The sequence below is a fragment of the Chrysoperla carnea genome, chromosome 4 (genome assembly GCF_905475395.1).
Source record: "Chrysoperla carnea chromosome 4, inChrCarn1.1, whole genome shotgun sequence".
NCBI classification, from domain to species: Eukaryota; Metazoa; Arthropoda; class Insecta; order Neuroptera; family Chrysopidae; genus Chrysoperla; species Chrysoperla carnea.
Window position 1 is genome coordinate 43,934,475 of NC_058340.1, and position 16,457 is coordinate 43,950,931.

The 16,457-nt window shown below is 28.5% G+C and overlaps 1 protein-coding gene and 1 non-coding gene across 2 annotated transcripts in view; both read left to right on the forward strand.

Annotated features, from left to right (window-relative positions):
* LOC123298497 (cAMP-dependent protein kinase type I regulatory subunit) overlaps positions 1 to 16,457 on the forward strand; it is a 125,558-nt gene that overhangs the window by 38,954 nt on the left and 70,147 nt on the right. The window lies entirely within an intron of this gene.
* Trnal-aag lies at positions 2,525 to 2,606 on the forward strand. The gene has a single exon. It is a non-coding gene; the product is annotated as a tRNA-Leu (tRNA).

The following is a 16,457-nucleotide window of genomic DNA, read 5'->3' on the forward strand; positions in this document are numbered from 1 at the left end:
AATACTTTTTATGTGTTTTACCATCCGACATACTATTTCAATATCTTTATTCGTATCCTTTTTAAAGTTTGAATACTCACCGGATATAACTTAAAGCCTACTGACTTTAAACTACTGAAATTTTTTAATAAATTGGTCTGAGATACAAAAAAATGGAAACTAAAATAATTTTAGGGTAATTATCTGCAACCGACATAAATTTCCTACTAGAAGATATATACAAAGGTGTTTGTAATTTGTCAAGTAGAATTTTAACTGTATAAGATCTATTTTGAGAATATTAACAAGTATTACATGAAAAAATACCTTTAAGAATAGGATATTGAAAGAAAAAGCAAAACTTTAAATAAATAAAGATTTGGGATTAACTTCGGAATTACTTCTCTCAGTAATATACGAAAAAAAGTCTTATTTTTACTACTAAAGTTTAGTAGGTCTTCTGAAAGTGTGCCAATGACATCGGTACGATCCTCTAGTGCCTGAGGTACGATCGGAATTTCAGGCAATGTGGCTGGCATTATCATTTTTTAATGTTGATTTATATAGGTTAAATACTATCTTTCTATACTGTTTTCCTTGGCACAAATAGTACTCGAAATTGATCGGATCTCTCGGTCTAATCAGTAGTTTAAAAATGCTTATACTAATATATTTCTTGGTCGATTTTAATTTTAATTTGTTTTTTCTGTACCCTCTTTTATTGATAATTTCATATTTTTAACGTTCATATTTTTCGTACTTCTAAAGATTTTGCAAAATCAACTTCTCTTTTTTGTCCCTTTTTTTATTTTGTAAAGATCCTTATCTATAGAATTTTACTTATCCTATGCTGATAGACAAAAGGATTTGTGAAAATTGGCTAATTACAAAATTATTTGAATACGTAAAATAAGTTTTCGTTCTTTTATAATCTTACAAATACAAATAAATTTTTTAATTTGCGTACACAAAAATAAAACCTTCAGTTTTATAATGCAGGCGTTATAGTCTTTCTAGTTTTTGAAAGTTTTTTATTTTTGCTTGTAAAATTAATGGATTTATTTATTTGCATGTTTTACATGACATAACTTAAGGCAAGTAATTTCACAAAAAACCAGTTAGGTAATTGGTATCGAATTTACAAATAAAGAACAATTGATGAGATTACATATCATGTATATCTTTATTGATAATTGTCATGTATGTCCGAAGTGTAATGTCTGACTAAAATATTTCTCACAAAACTTTTAAGATCTTTATTATTCGCCTTTTCCTTCACTCTTCTCTGCAATTAGAAAAAATAATGTATAAACGTCAGATTACTATAATTTACTAAAATTATCAATCAAGAAGTTTTGATAAATGAATTTAAGGATAAATAATTTATTTTTTGTTTCAGGTAAGAAAAAATCCACAACTTGATCGATATATTCATTTCTACATCCAATAAGGTATCGTTATAGAAATAAAAGTTAAACATGAAGATTTTTCATTTAAAAAAAATGTTCGTTAAACATCGTTGTGACGTAATAATGTTAATTGAATAGTATACATTGTATACAATTATTAATTAACATTATGACGTTACAGTATCACGAACATTTTTTTGATGGGCGTTTCTGTTTTTCTTTTGAGAAGTTCTTTTAAAAAGTGCCTGTAGCTTTAAAATTATCATGAAAAGAATAAAAACAGTTTTGCTATATAACTTTTTATGATCTTTCCATTTTTGTCAAAAATGGAAACAAAAATTTTGACAAAAATTTTTTTTTTCAAAATCCTAATTGCCGATGAAGTATATTTTACTTCCACTCTTTGCAAAAATTGTCTATTTTGTTATCCTATAAGGGCTTTCGATCAAGAGATTAAATCAATTAATGAATCAATACATATAATTAATATATTATCGTAAATTCACATAGAATATTAGCATGATGCCAATATTGTATCGTTAATTTTTCAACAAGTTTCAATATCTTTATAAAAATAAAATCAAGAAAAAAAATTAATGATTTTCAATAAAAATTATTTACGCCTAAAAAGGAACTTGATTTTTCGAAAATTGAATAAAATTTTTAGGATTTAATCACGTTAATTACGAATTTGAACATCTTGTAAAAATGTGACGTGAAATACGACGATAAGATTTTAAATTACTTTTATATCGTGCATGAAATAATGTAATAATGTTCGCGATTGTTGATGAAACAATTCCAAAGGAAGTTGTTGCTTGAGTCTTTCGAGTTTGTAAAAAAACTTTTTTGGTAACAGTATAGGAAAAAATATTTATAGATGTTTTTCATAGTCCTGATTTTAGAAAAGCTAATTGTAAAACTTCACATTTTAGTTTGTTCGCATTTGTAGTAAATATTATATAATATATAATAATAATATAATTCTATAAAGTTATCGTCAAGAAAAGTAAATGTTTAATTTTGTTGTTTTTAAATTTTTTTCCTAAATAATTGTTGAAAATGGTTTACAAAAATGTGTGCTTAATTTTTGATTCAAAGCCATTGTTTTAAAATGTAAGAATGATGATAACAGCGGTAGCGTGGCCGAGCGGTCTAAGGCGCTGGTTTAAGGCACCAGTCTCCTCGGAGGCGTGGGTTCGAATCCCACCGCTGCCAATAATTTTTTTTTAAATTTTAATAAGTCTTTGGACAATTTATATTCAGAGCAATGCTGCATATATTTAGCATGGCTGTTTAAACCTTACTATTTTGGTAAATCTTGGTAATCTGGGGTAATTTCTAATATTTTTTACATTTATAACTTTTGTCCCTAAATTGACTGGAGTCATATAATATAATATGGCTCCAATCAATAAATGCTTGTATCAAATTTACATAGAAAAATTGTTTTGCCGGCCGAAGCGGGCTAAAGGATTTGGAGAAAGGAATTTACTTTTGAATGGAATTTCAACCTAATTTTACAACTTCCTAACCTTTGAACTCAAAGTAAACCAACCATCAAGTACTTCGAGTTGAAGGGTTAGGGGGTGGAAAAGTAGGGTGAAATTTCATATAAACTTTCATTAAACTGCAAATAGTCTTTTTAAAATCGCCAGACCCCCCCCCCTCCATATCTCAGCTCCGGGCACTTTGGAGGAAAAAGATTAGAAATTTCCCCAGGAAATCGATTAATAAAGCCAGCCGGTTTAAAGAACGACGCTAAATATCGCACTATTGCTTTAACTTTTAAAAATCGGCAGACAAAGTGTAGGTTAGTGTAAAAGTGAAATTAGGGATAATACCGCTGACTGCAGCCTTTTTTTATTTTTACCGATGGTAGTACTTTGCTAGATTTAGAGATTGGCTACGCGCTACGATTGCTTTCATTGTACTATGTGCCAAAACTTCCTTAATAACAATTTTGAACGTAAAACAATAAAAATCTTTAAAATAATTTTGTGTAAACAAACATTCAACAATATGGATGAAAATAATGTAATGAATATTATGTATATTGTGTACAATACTTAATAATTAAAAACATGATATTAGTTATTATTGAATAACATAACAAAATTATATTTTGAATTTGGTAAAGTTAAGTTACATATTAGTCACAAAACAATTAAACAAGTTACCATATACAACAATGAATTTTATATTTTATATGTATAGGTATACATATCTATAAACTAAACTAATTTTTGATTGGTTATTGGTACGTACACTGTACTTACTACGACTTTATTTTACAACCAGTTTCAAGTCATCAAAACTATTTTTCTTTATTCATGAAGAATAAGTACTCTCTTACCGCACTATTTTCCGCGTGACAACTAAATTTGGCACATATTAGTCGCATTAATGAATGTTTTTAGCCAGAAGTCCTCAATGACAGCTCCGATTTTGATGATTTTTTTTCAAAATAATTCTTTTTGTACATTATTTAAAATAGAAACATTTCAGATGGGGGAAATAATCTGGAGGGGGAATAGGCAATGTCGCGACTGATAGATATATCGACGCCCAGCCTGAATCGCTAATGATAAAAGTTTGAAATTTCGAGAAGATATTGATTTTATACTGTAGGTATCACATAAGAAAGGATTTTTTGAAATTCATCCCCTAAAGGGTGAAATAAGGGGTGGGGCGTTTGTTTTTAAATATATATAAACCGTAATTCTTGAGTTCATTACTTAACCGATTTTAATAGTTTTTCACGTATAGAATGCTACATTATCAGCAAGTGAAATGGCCGTATTTTCTTTTCAAAATTATTAGGGATTCGCACTAAAAGTTACAATCCATTAAATAGTGAACAAAAGGGAAGTTATGCTGTAGAATCCTAACTTTTTTGAAAATAAAATTCAACCCATATTAATTGGTGATAATGTAGCATTCTAGGAGGTGAAAGAAGTTTTAAAATCGGTTAAGTAGGTAGTGAACTCAAAAATGACGGTTTATATATATTTTCATACAAACTTTCATCCCCCACCCTTTAAGGGGATGAATTTCAAAAAATATTTTCTTATATGTCACCTACAGTATAAAACCAATATCTTCTCGAATTTCCAAACTTTTATCATTAGCGATTCAGGCTGGGCGTCGATATATCAGTCGCGGCATTGCCCATTCCCTCTCCAGATATATATCAGTCGCGACATTGCCTATCCCCCCTCCAGATTATTTTCCCCATCTGAAATGTTTCTGATTTTAAATAATGTACACAAAGAATCATTTTGAAAAAAAATCATCAAAATCGTAAATATGTCATTTAGGACTCCTAAGAATGGCTATTTTATGTATTCCTTTATCCGACTATAGACAAATAGACAAGAGTGGCTATTTGTTATTGCACGGAAGAGGGAACTGATCGCGTATTCGTAGTAAAATTCGGTTATTCGTTATGCGGATTGTTAGAGTAGTAAAAACATTCACTTCGTTTGTACTTCTAACTCCACTTTCATGTGTATTTTTCGCACTCGTTACACAATATACTAAATTTAATTTAAAAAATATTATTTACGAGTTTTATTTTTATTTTTTTTAATCTGACTAATATGGATTTTGATTCAAATAAACAAAATGGTTGAACAAAATATTATGATGATTTGAATCAAAATGATTTTTTGATTTTTCTCTATGGTATAAGCATTGACGTTAGAGTTATATAGACTGAGTGTCAACGGATTTTAAGCGTGCCAACATCTGAGGTAATTGCTTAGGTTCAATCATTGTAGATTCGTAAGAAAAAATGTAAAGTGATAAGTATTTTTTAAATCAAAAAGTAAAAAAGTTCAGTGAAATCACGATGTTTTTTGTAAAACATATTTGTAATATGAAAATTTGACATTCAATCAATTTATGTGTTTTTGATAAATGTCCCTATATTCTTTCACCCTAAGCAATTACCTCAGATGTTGGCACGTTTCTCACTGTAGGAAAAGATAGGACATGCTTAATCTATATAAAACCATAAAGTCAATGGGTATAAGAGAGCAACGTAACGAAAAAGTTGATTTAAAGGCGGTTGGATTTTGATTATTTTTCTTATTGAAACAAGGTTGGTATGAAGTACGTCTGAGATGACGTGCGCATTTCCAAAAAAAGCTGCCATAATCGGTGATCTCAAAATTATTTTAAGACATTTTTTAAACCATACCTTTTTAGCAACTATAAATTATAATCGCTAGACAGTTTTGCCATTGTTAAATAATAATGATTAAAAAAAATGCAAATACTAATTATTAAATATAATTTTATAACTATTTAAATATAATGTTATAACTAGAAGAATGCAATTTTAATTTGTTAGACAGAAATTCGGTTGCTTTAATAGCGCGTATTCCGTGTTAATTGATGTAATCGCTCTCAGAAGAAGCAAGACGTACCAAATGCTGTTTTTAATGATAACTGAATCGATGTTGTGGATTTTATACCCCGAAAATGCCAATAGAGTAAAGTAGTAGAATAGACAGAATTTTACGGTAACTTTTAAAAAAATTCTAAATTCTAAAAAATTTAAAGTAACTTTATATACTTATAATAAAATAAAAATTATAATGACGTAAACACTAAAAAAATTTATAATTATTTTCCACAAGACAAAATCATATGTTTTTCTACTACTTCCTTTAAAATTTTTGAGTGTATAGTCATTCTCATGTGGAAATGTGATTGAGGTCATATATTTTATTAAATCACTGAAAACAAAAATTGTCTCTCTTAAATATTTTCTAAAATTAACAAATTAATGTTTCATGTTTATATGATGCCAAAAAATTTATTATATTTCATAACATAATCTATTTGTTGATGAAAACATTTCGCTTGGAGATAGATGGTGATTCTTTGTCAATCTGTATATAAAAATAGAATCATAACATTATTTAAATCTTAGAAAGAAAAAACACAATTTTACTTTGATTTTACAAAAAAAAAATTAAATTAAATAAAAATACTTTTAAATATGGCCGGGGATTTATATCACTCTTTCTGGACTTTCCGGAGGCCTGGAAATTTTGGCGGCTTGGTATCATAGCAATATTCTTGCAAGTCATAAAAGTCGTTCCGCGTTTAAATGCGACCGGGAATGCCATATACGCTAGGAGGCCAAAAAAAAAGTATACAATCCATGGCCAAAAAATCGGATGCTCTGGTGTGTGTGTGACATAAAGTCTCGGCCTTTATATTGCTTTCTGGTCTAGAGTCGTAATACATTATTAATAATGTAAAATCTTAATTTAGTTTTGCAACACTTCCACCACATTTGTAGCATTTTACGTCATAATTTTGGGTTGTCATCCAATTTACACATGTCCTGCAATTTTCTCTATAAGTTTATAGTCGGGAATTACAAGGCATGCAAAGGCGAAATCTGTAACTAAAAATGAACAAATGAAACAGTTTAAAAAATGATGTATTTTCATTAAATTTCATTAAAATTTAACAAAATCTATGCTATGATCGGGAAAATTCATTTTCTTTACACAGGCTAAAATTATGACTTATATCATACTCATTTTTACAATAATAATAATAATTATATTTTTACATCTGATTTTTTCCACGAGACATTTCTGTTAGCGTTAATGTTTACAATTTATAAAAAAAATAAAATATATTATTTAGAGGGTATTTGCTTAGTTTATGCAGCTCCATCTTTTTTGTTTATTTCAAGTACCAAGCTGTACATGTACCTATATATGCTCATTAAAATTTAGTAGTTTGAATAATTTGCATAAATTTAACTATGTAACAAACAGAAAGGCGTAGGTGAGTGTAATTTTATTTCCTATATGCAATTATTATGCAAATCAATTTGTATTAAAATTATATTTTTCACATGCATTTCCATTCCATGTAGATAATAGATCGCATACCTGCCGACCAGGTGTTTTTTCCCACATTCCAGGGTTTTAAACATATCTACTGAAAGCGGTATGGTATTTTTATAAACATTGACATTTTAACACGGTTCTATACACATTTTTCAATGGCGTGAAATCATTATTTGATTGGCCTGAAACTTTATAATTTTTTAAGACTCCTCTTAAATATTCATTGGTGGGAAAAATTATTGATAAAGAAAAACGGTTTTCCAAATGAGAATGGTTAAAGTTACATTTTAATTTCAAGCACTGCGATTATACCTTTTTACTCTATCGATTTGTATTTGTTATAGGTACTCATATTGTACCTGCCCTGGCTACTTTTATTTTTCGAAAATTTTGTTAATTTTCCCAATTTTCATTGTTTATATCCAGGTATAGTGGAATACGGAAAAGTACCTGAATGTGAACAATGAAAATTGTGAAAATTTCAAACCAGGGCAGGTAGAATATGAGTACCTGTAACATATTTAAATTTCAAATCAATAAAGGATAAAATCGCAGTGCTTGAAATTCAATTGTAACTTTAAGCATTCTTATCTGGAAAACTGCTTTTCTTTATAAATATTTTTTTCCACGAATTAATATTTAAGAGGAGTTTTAAAAGAATTATAAGGTTTCAGGCCAATCAAATAATTATTCCACGCTACTGAAAAATGTATATGGAACCGTCTTAATAATAATCTTAACTGTGCAATTAATAATCATTAGACCTACTCAGTTGAATTTTGAGTATTTCCTTGAAGACAAATGGAAGAAAAAAAGTCCAGGTGTAATTATTTCTGGGGGCCCGGTTTGGTACGATTAATGTCATCATAATATTTAAAGGCTCCATAACGGTATCACAAATTTATCTTTAAAAAAAAATTGATGAAATTATTTCAGTATATATTAAACAAGTCTAAACCCGATGATATTCGGTTTGAATGTACTGTAAATATCTGAAAAATGTTACACTTGTTTTGAACGTGATATTACATTTTAGAATTGAGGAAACAGGCGTTGGATTTATACAGATTGTATTATATTTTCATTACTTGCGGTTCAATATAGATTTTAATAATAAATTATTATAAATCAAAATGTATTGGTACTAACGGTGTCTGGTTACTTATATAGTTTATTTAGAAATTCCGACAAACTTTGCTAAATTGAATTATTTTCTTCATATCGAATAGGGGATAATCCTTATGTTGAATTGGCCATATTACCCTTTTCATCGATTTGCTTTTGTTTCGGACAGTTGTCAAAAAACTATTCAACCTAAGAAAGTTAAATATATTTTATCTTTTTCAAGCAGCGCTTTTTGACAAGGATAGAAGATACAAGATATGCCTCTACTTGATTGAAAACAGTCCGAAACAAAAAATAATCATTTTGTAAATGAAAAGCCCTATTAAAATTGATTAAAAAACGAAGAAGTGAATGCTTATAATTCAAAGATTGCGTTGAGGCTGACCATCTACTTTTAGCAAAACAAAGTTTTATATGTAATCTCTATGGCGTTACTCACGTTTGACGTAACTAATAGGTATTCCTCCTTGTTTAATTAGGAATTCAAAACGTTCATATCTTGTATACATTTTCAAAAGTCTATTGGCCAATTTGTAGAGAGCGCGATGAAAACGGCATCTGACGGCAACATTACTCGTAAATCATGCTCTTAGAACATCAGTTAATATGTATTGGATAAAAGATACAATATATAAGTTGAATTAAATTTTTTTCCTTGAATCAGCTGAAAAAATTAAGTAGAGTAAACACAATAACGAAAAGGAATATTATGTGAACTATCAAATTGACAGATCTTATCTGTCAACAACTTACTGTTTATGTTAAATTTATTAAATATTTATTTTCTTTAATCAATCTGTCAGATATAAAATGGAATTTATTATAAACAAAATATAAATATAAAATTTATTTTAATTCTCAACGTGAGCATGATTTAACGAAATTTTGTCCGCATCGAGCGCTATGATCGACTCAGTTGAACGATCATACCGTGTGCTCTCTACGAATACAAAAATTGAATAAGATTATAGTGTATAACCTTTTAGATTCGAAATATTTTACTGGTATTTTTAAACCAACTATAAAATCATTTTGTAAGTGGGTAGTTTGTATTATACATTTACGGTAATAGTTGGTAATCATAATATTATGTACCCTGGATATGTGGGTTGTAGTGGCATTTGACATTTAGGATTTTAATGTATAGTAATACGTAGACACGAACTTATAAATTGTTGTTTCCTAAATCTAAATCAAACAAGTTATCTTGACTAATTTTTTTTAACTACTTATACGTATGTATATGTGAAAATATAATTATGAAAAATATTTTTCATTTGATTTTATAACGTTTTTATAGCTTTGTAGTTAAAATATTTTCATGATTTTGGATTTTATATTTTAATCTTTTAAGAAGGTTAATTTTAATTTTACCAATATGAAAGTATCACGAACATGGAAAATATTTAGTTTTAAGCTTGGGAAATTACAAGGTGATTTATGATATTTGTAGCCTTTTAAATTCGTTTGTCGATTTCCTTTTAAGATCTTCTTTTTCCAGAAATACTATTTGTAATCTAATCGGAAAGACCTAGATCATTTGGATTTTACACAAAATGATCTGCATAGTACAGGTAAACAGAAATGGAATTATTAACGAAAACCAATTTTTGGGTCATAAAAAAGTACACACAATTTTTTTAAGGAAAAATTCATGTGTGGATATGATTTTTGAAATCCACATGTTTTAAAATGAATTTTTATTTATATACAATTTTATAAATTTTAATTCAAAGAATTTAAGGCCCAAAAACAAGATTTGTTTAAGAAAATGAACAGAAATACTTATTGCCCAAATATTAGAAGTATGGCAGATTAAAAATATTATACTTGTATGAATAAAAATTTTATTAATAATAAAATATACATTAATATTTTAATAATACACGATTTTTGTATTTAATTGGGAATTATAGTTAATTGGTTTTCAATGTTAAGATTCGTGTGCGGTAGTTGATGGTTTTATTATTTAGACTAGTCCGTAAGGGCACGCTCATTATGAAATGACATCGAATTTAATTTTTGTGTTCGAATCAGTTGAAGGAATATTAGACTAATTATGAAAATCTGTCATCCGTGATAATGAAATAAATTATTTAAACCTTATATTGTTTAAAACAAGTGAAAACAAAAAATTGACTGAATTAATTGTTGAAATACCCTGTATAGAAAGTGTTAAATGTCAGTGCTTGCATTAATTTTTATAAATTAGAAGATTAGAAAAACCAAAACAATTATGACATTTACTTTGTTTTTAGAGAATGTTTCACAAGAACATTAGTATTAAAGCTACCTGCAAATTTTCAATTCCCTATCTTTTATAGTTTTGGAGAAAATGGACACGAAAAAATGCTTCAAACAAAAGTTGTTTATTTTTTGATAAGGAACATTTTTTACATTTGTTCTATCTCTAACGGTTTACAAGAATGGTCATTAGAATCCAAGACTCAATTGACCTATGTTGCTCAAGTACTTAGCCTTACTTTTTACGTCCTGAGCATGCTTTGAAAATTTCAGCTTGATATTTCTTTTGATAGTTCACAGACGAACAGACAACCAGACAACTGGAAATATACTAATAAGGTGATTTTATGAACACCTTTACCAAAGTTTTGTTCATATCATCAATATTTTAAAGCGTTACAAACTTGGGACTAAACTTAGTTTATCTTGATATATATTACATATATACAGGATATAATAAAGCAAAATTTAATTTGATGGAATACATTTAAACAATATCGCCTACAGCTACCATTTTGTAACAGGTAATCTGTACTGTTCATCGGTTGATTTATTTATAACAAAATTTAAATTGAATTACAGCGCCAGCGGTTATACCTCCTAGTTTAATAATATTTTAATAGGTATATTATATTTTTTATAATAATATGTTAAGATTAAAATTGTAGATATTTTTATATTCCTTATAAACAAAACACTTTTTGGACATTAAAAAATTATGTTTAAATAAATTAGGTATGTAAGTATTACCTATACTATTATTATTATGAATTAAATGATTATCTAAATCGGTTCGTGTGGGCTAATTAATTGTTTATTAATGTCCAATTATTATTATTTAGTTAGCTTTACTTTTTTTTAAATAAATTTCTTAATATTTATAATCTATATATATAAGAATGAAAGCTGACTGATCGATCAACGCACAGCTAGGTCTAGAAGCCTGAAATTTTGTATACACGTTGCTTAATTAACGTAAGTAAGCACTAAAATGGGATTTTTGGTAATTAATCCCCTAAGGGGCTCAAAAGAGGATGCAAATTTTGTATATGGGAACTGCATGTTAATAATTTTATAGACAAATATAGATCAACGTATGTTATAATGTTACCAAGGTTTTTTGGAAATTGGTGATACAAAATTTTTTTCGAATTTTTGAAATTCTTTTAAAGGTGTTTGGAATTTGATGAAACTCGGTGGACGGGGTAATTTTGATATAAAAAGTATAAAAATCAGGTTAATTTAATGATTGGATGCAGAGTTTCTGAGATATCGCAATATTTGGATGGATTTTAGTTCGTATCTATTTGACCAGTCAATAAATGCACCCGATTTTTGTACTTTTTGGGTCAAAATTACCTTACATACTGAGTTTTATCGCAATTGGAGATTTAAAAAATTTTTCGATTTTTTGCAATTTTTTTAAGGGGTACCCCAAAAAAAATTAAAATCAGGTTAATTTAATGATTGAACCTATAGAAAGTTACAATGTCAACGAGTATCATGGCCAAAACTTCATTTTCAAAATAGTTAGAGTTCCCCACCGAAAAATTAAAATTCATAAAATTGTGTACAAAAGGGAGGATAAGTGAGGGCTATAACGTGATAATCTTTGTTTTTGTTTGAAAAAGGAGAAATTTCCCAGCAAAGCGGGCGGGTATCTGCTAGTTTGATATAAAATTAGTCGAGTCATTTGGTTTTACCTGCTCTAAGGTGATTGTAAACCTACGGTATTGTAAAGAAGTTTTGGTTTATTGCACGGTACATACATATAAACCAAACACATGCTTTGTAGTAGTGTAATGAGCTATTTTGGCTTTGCAATACCACACAACTCCAAAAATATATAATATATTGTGAGCAAGCTTATAAATTTGATAATATAGATATCGCTCTTCAATCATCAATACTCTAACTTTAGTCGTCTCTGTTTATCAAATGATGGGCCTTCGATGAAATAATTAAATTAAAATTTTGTTTTTATATCATCGGCAACCTTATGTTTTTATGGTATTTTTATAAACTACAAGATTGTCTAAATATTTTAGACAGTCTTTTATCACACTCTCTAGATTTTTTGATTTTTTATCCAATTTAAAGGGAAATCTATACGATTCATCATTTTTTCTGCTAACTGAACGAATAATAATAATAAAAAGTCCGGTGACCTAGGATATTTTTGTGACTTTTGGAAACTTTGTTAATCAAAAAATGTATTTATAAAATTTTATTGAAATCCTTAGTATTATTCAGTCCTTGCATATCTCCTTAAATCATGCTATAATTCCGAATTGACAGATACCAATTATATTTACTATATAATATGACACCAGTATGTTGTTACGAGTGTAAAAATCCTAAGTTATAATTTGAAAAAAAAAAACTAGTCTTAATATTTTATTATTTACAAAGGTTCGCCTTTTGCAGATAAACGAATAAAAAAAAAACCAATGAATGGAACGGACTAAACTTCTAAAGGATGCTGGATGGATATGTTGATCGTGATAGTGACAAGATTAATATATTTTTTACAATATTTATAAATAAATTGACATATTCAGTTATGTGTATATACATAATACATAATACGCGATATTATATATATAAGTAATAATAAATTGTATAATATTACTTAATAACACTATTTAACTGTATACGTGATCATAATAATATCGTATATTTAAACCCTCTGTTAACTTCAAATATTTTTTCCTCACGAAAAAAGAGTTTTAATTATGAAATAATTTATAATAAAGAAGCATGATACCCATCCGCTTCGCTGGGCTTAAAGGTAAAGATCACCGCGTTATAGTCTTCACCTTCGTCACTATCACTTATCCCGTTTCCATAACGCTCGAAATAGGGATAGGGATTGTTTTACACAGGTAAAAGTATATAGTACAGTTTTCAATTTTTTTTTTGTTGGACTGATGGTCATTAAGTGTATCCCGTTTACTCTTTTTATAGAAATCTGTAATTTATGCTTTACAATAATATTCATAAATGGCGTGAAGTGGAATATCATGTGTTATTCTTATGTATGTCCTATTTTATTGGAAAGTTTCATTCAAATCCATTCAGTAGTTTTTTGCGTGAAAGTGTAACAAACAAACAAACAAACTTTCACATTTATAATATATAGGGATTAGTTATTATTGCTGCAGGAATTAAAACTATATAGAACAAGACCTAGCTAGAGCAACGTCTCGAAAAAGTTAATTTCCAGACGGCTGAATTTTGGATTATGCAACCGGTTGCCCTCATGGGAAAATGATTTTCCTAGTAATATATTCATGCATTTTTATTAAATGATAAACAAGCATTGAAAATTTAATAGTTTTCCCCCACATATTCCATTTTTCCTGTCCATAATCATATAATGCACATGACCATTCTCAGATCTGTTGTCATTAGTTTCGTTTGGGTACCACAGTGTCCACTTTGATAGTTTTGATTGGTAGAATACTTGCTGAATACATCTAAAGCGCAATTTTCACATTTGCTACTTATAACTCTTGTCCTACCTTGCCAAGATAAGTTTCTATCATAGAAGATTCAGTGAACACGATAGAGATAAAATCGTGTAAATAGTAGGTTAAATTTCTTTATATATTTCTTTCATTTCAATATCTTTGACTGGCTATAATGTTACAGAGTGGTTCAAGTTATATTAGTAAGACTTCAGCAAATGGTAGATAACGTTAAAATAATGTCAATTTTTCAGTACACTTATAGCTAGGAAAGCTTCCTTTTGTAGGTACATGGTATTGAAATCTTGTAAAAAATGGCATTTTTTGAGTATTACCAAAACGACTGTTTAGAAAATTTGGAACACATTATGAACTAAGAATATTTCATAATTTAAAGCATTGGTTATAGATTTCGAAAACCAGCAGTGAAGATATGGGTGTCCCATAACCCAGTTTCCAAAAAATCTTTTATGCAACTGATTTAGTTGCAAAACGTAGAGATAATATGGTATTATAGAGCTGTATAGACATAGAAAACGCAATACGTGAATTCTTGACCGTAGAGAAAGAGACTGAACTGATAGACGTTCTGCCCTTTCTGTCTCGCGGTCAATAAAAATTGCCACTACAGTCAAACGCATAGACAACAAAACGATGTTTTGTATTTACTATTGTGGTTATATAGCACGTATAACCACGCAAAGTAGAGAGACGATCTCTTTATTGCGATCAACCGTTTGGTCGGCGACTTTGTTGCTCTATATAGTATTATCTCTATATTGCACATACAATAACGTATTTTTAAGTATTCTTTCCTTTTCAATGAAGTCAGTGGCATAAGAGGTTCTTTCGAAACACGGTTTTAGCATTTGCAAGTCTCCATCACTGAGTTTCGTAATTATCACCATAAATTTTAAATCAAGAAGGATCTATAGGTCATATTGTGTGCTACTTCCAGAAATGTCAGTTTTTATTCCGCAATAATTGTATTGAGAAATTATCATTATTTTAACGCTATCTATCATTTGCTGAAGTGCTACTGTTATAGCTTGGACCAACCTGTACAAGTGTGTATTATAGGCATGTATACTATATCTTTATAATGAAATATCACAAATATAAATTGATATTCAGTTGAAAAACTCACATCAATATTGAAAAATCATTTTATATTTTTACAATTTTTTTTTTTTGAATTCACATTTCACATCACAATAGATAACACTTATATGTGAACATTAATTCGATATGTGTATCTTTTATATACAACGTCGATTGTCGATATTATACCTAGTGTAAATTTTTTATATGTTTTCAAAGTGTCCGGCTCTATTTTCTCCGAAATAGACTCTATTATATAGGCTCTATTTTCCTAAGTGCCGGAAAATATAATTTTTATACCATGTATATATGAAATATATCAAGGTATACTAAGTTTAGTCCCAAAGTAATTTTTAAAAATGTTGATGATACGAACAAAATTTTAGTATAGGTGTTCATAAAATCACTTAAGACCGTCTGTCTGCCTGACAACAAGCTGAAATTTCTACAGCGTGCTCAGAACGTAAAAAGTGAGATAGAACAAAAGTTTAAATGTAAAAAATATTCTTTATAAAAAAATTATACATTTACTACTTACTTGGAAATGTATAATTACTTTCATTATAATCTAGTGAAATGAGAAGACTCTCATTCTGGGAAACACATTCAAAAACAGAATTCCAAAGCCCGTTTCCATGTCCCAATTTAATCTATCCAATTTTTTTAAATTGCCAAATATATTTGCAATTTGCACAAACTGTTACCCGATTCGGGGAAACTATGGAAAATGAGATCTAAATTTTGATGACATAACACAACCTTACAGCACAGATATCTAAGGTTAGAGTGAATTCTGGCTGGCTATTTCCATTTTAATTTGATAATAATTAATGGTTTTTATCTATAATTGTAGAATGAAGTCTATGTATTGACAACAATTAGAATTTTAAACACCTGACGTCATGACTAAAGTGATCATACTTTAAATTAAATATTTTTTTTGGATATGTTTTTGGATATGTGGATGATCAGTAAGGACTATTACCCATAAATATGAAACTCAAAAGTTTCCAGAATCATCGATGCGTTTCCTTTCAAACGTCTTTAGTGACCCAAAATTTATTTGAACAAATACAAATTTGTGCCTCGGAAAACCACCAACTTTTGAGTGGAAAAAAATTTATGGACGTCGTGAGCGAAGCTTTCTGTTTTATTCATAACCAGTTTGATAATATGCTATAAACAAATACTTATTCTTGGTATTTCAATATTCAATAAACGTATCATCTAACGCTGTTGGAAACCAA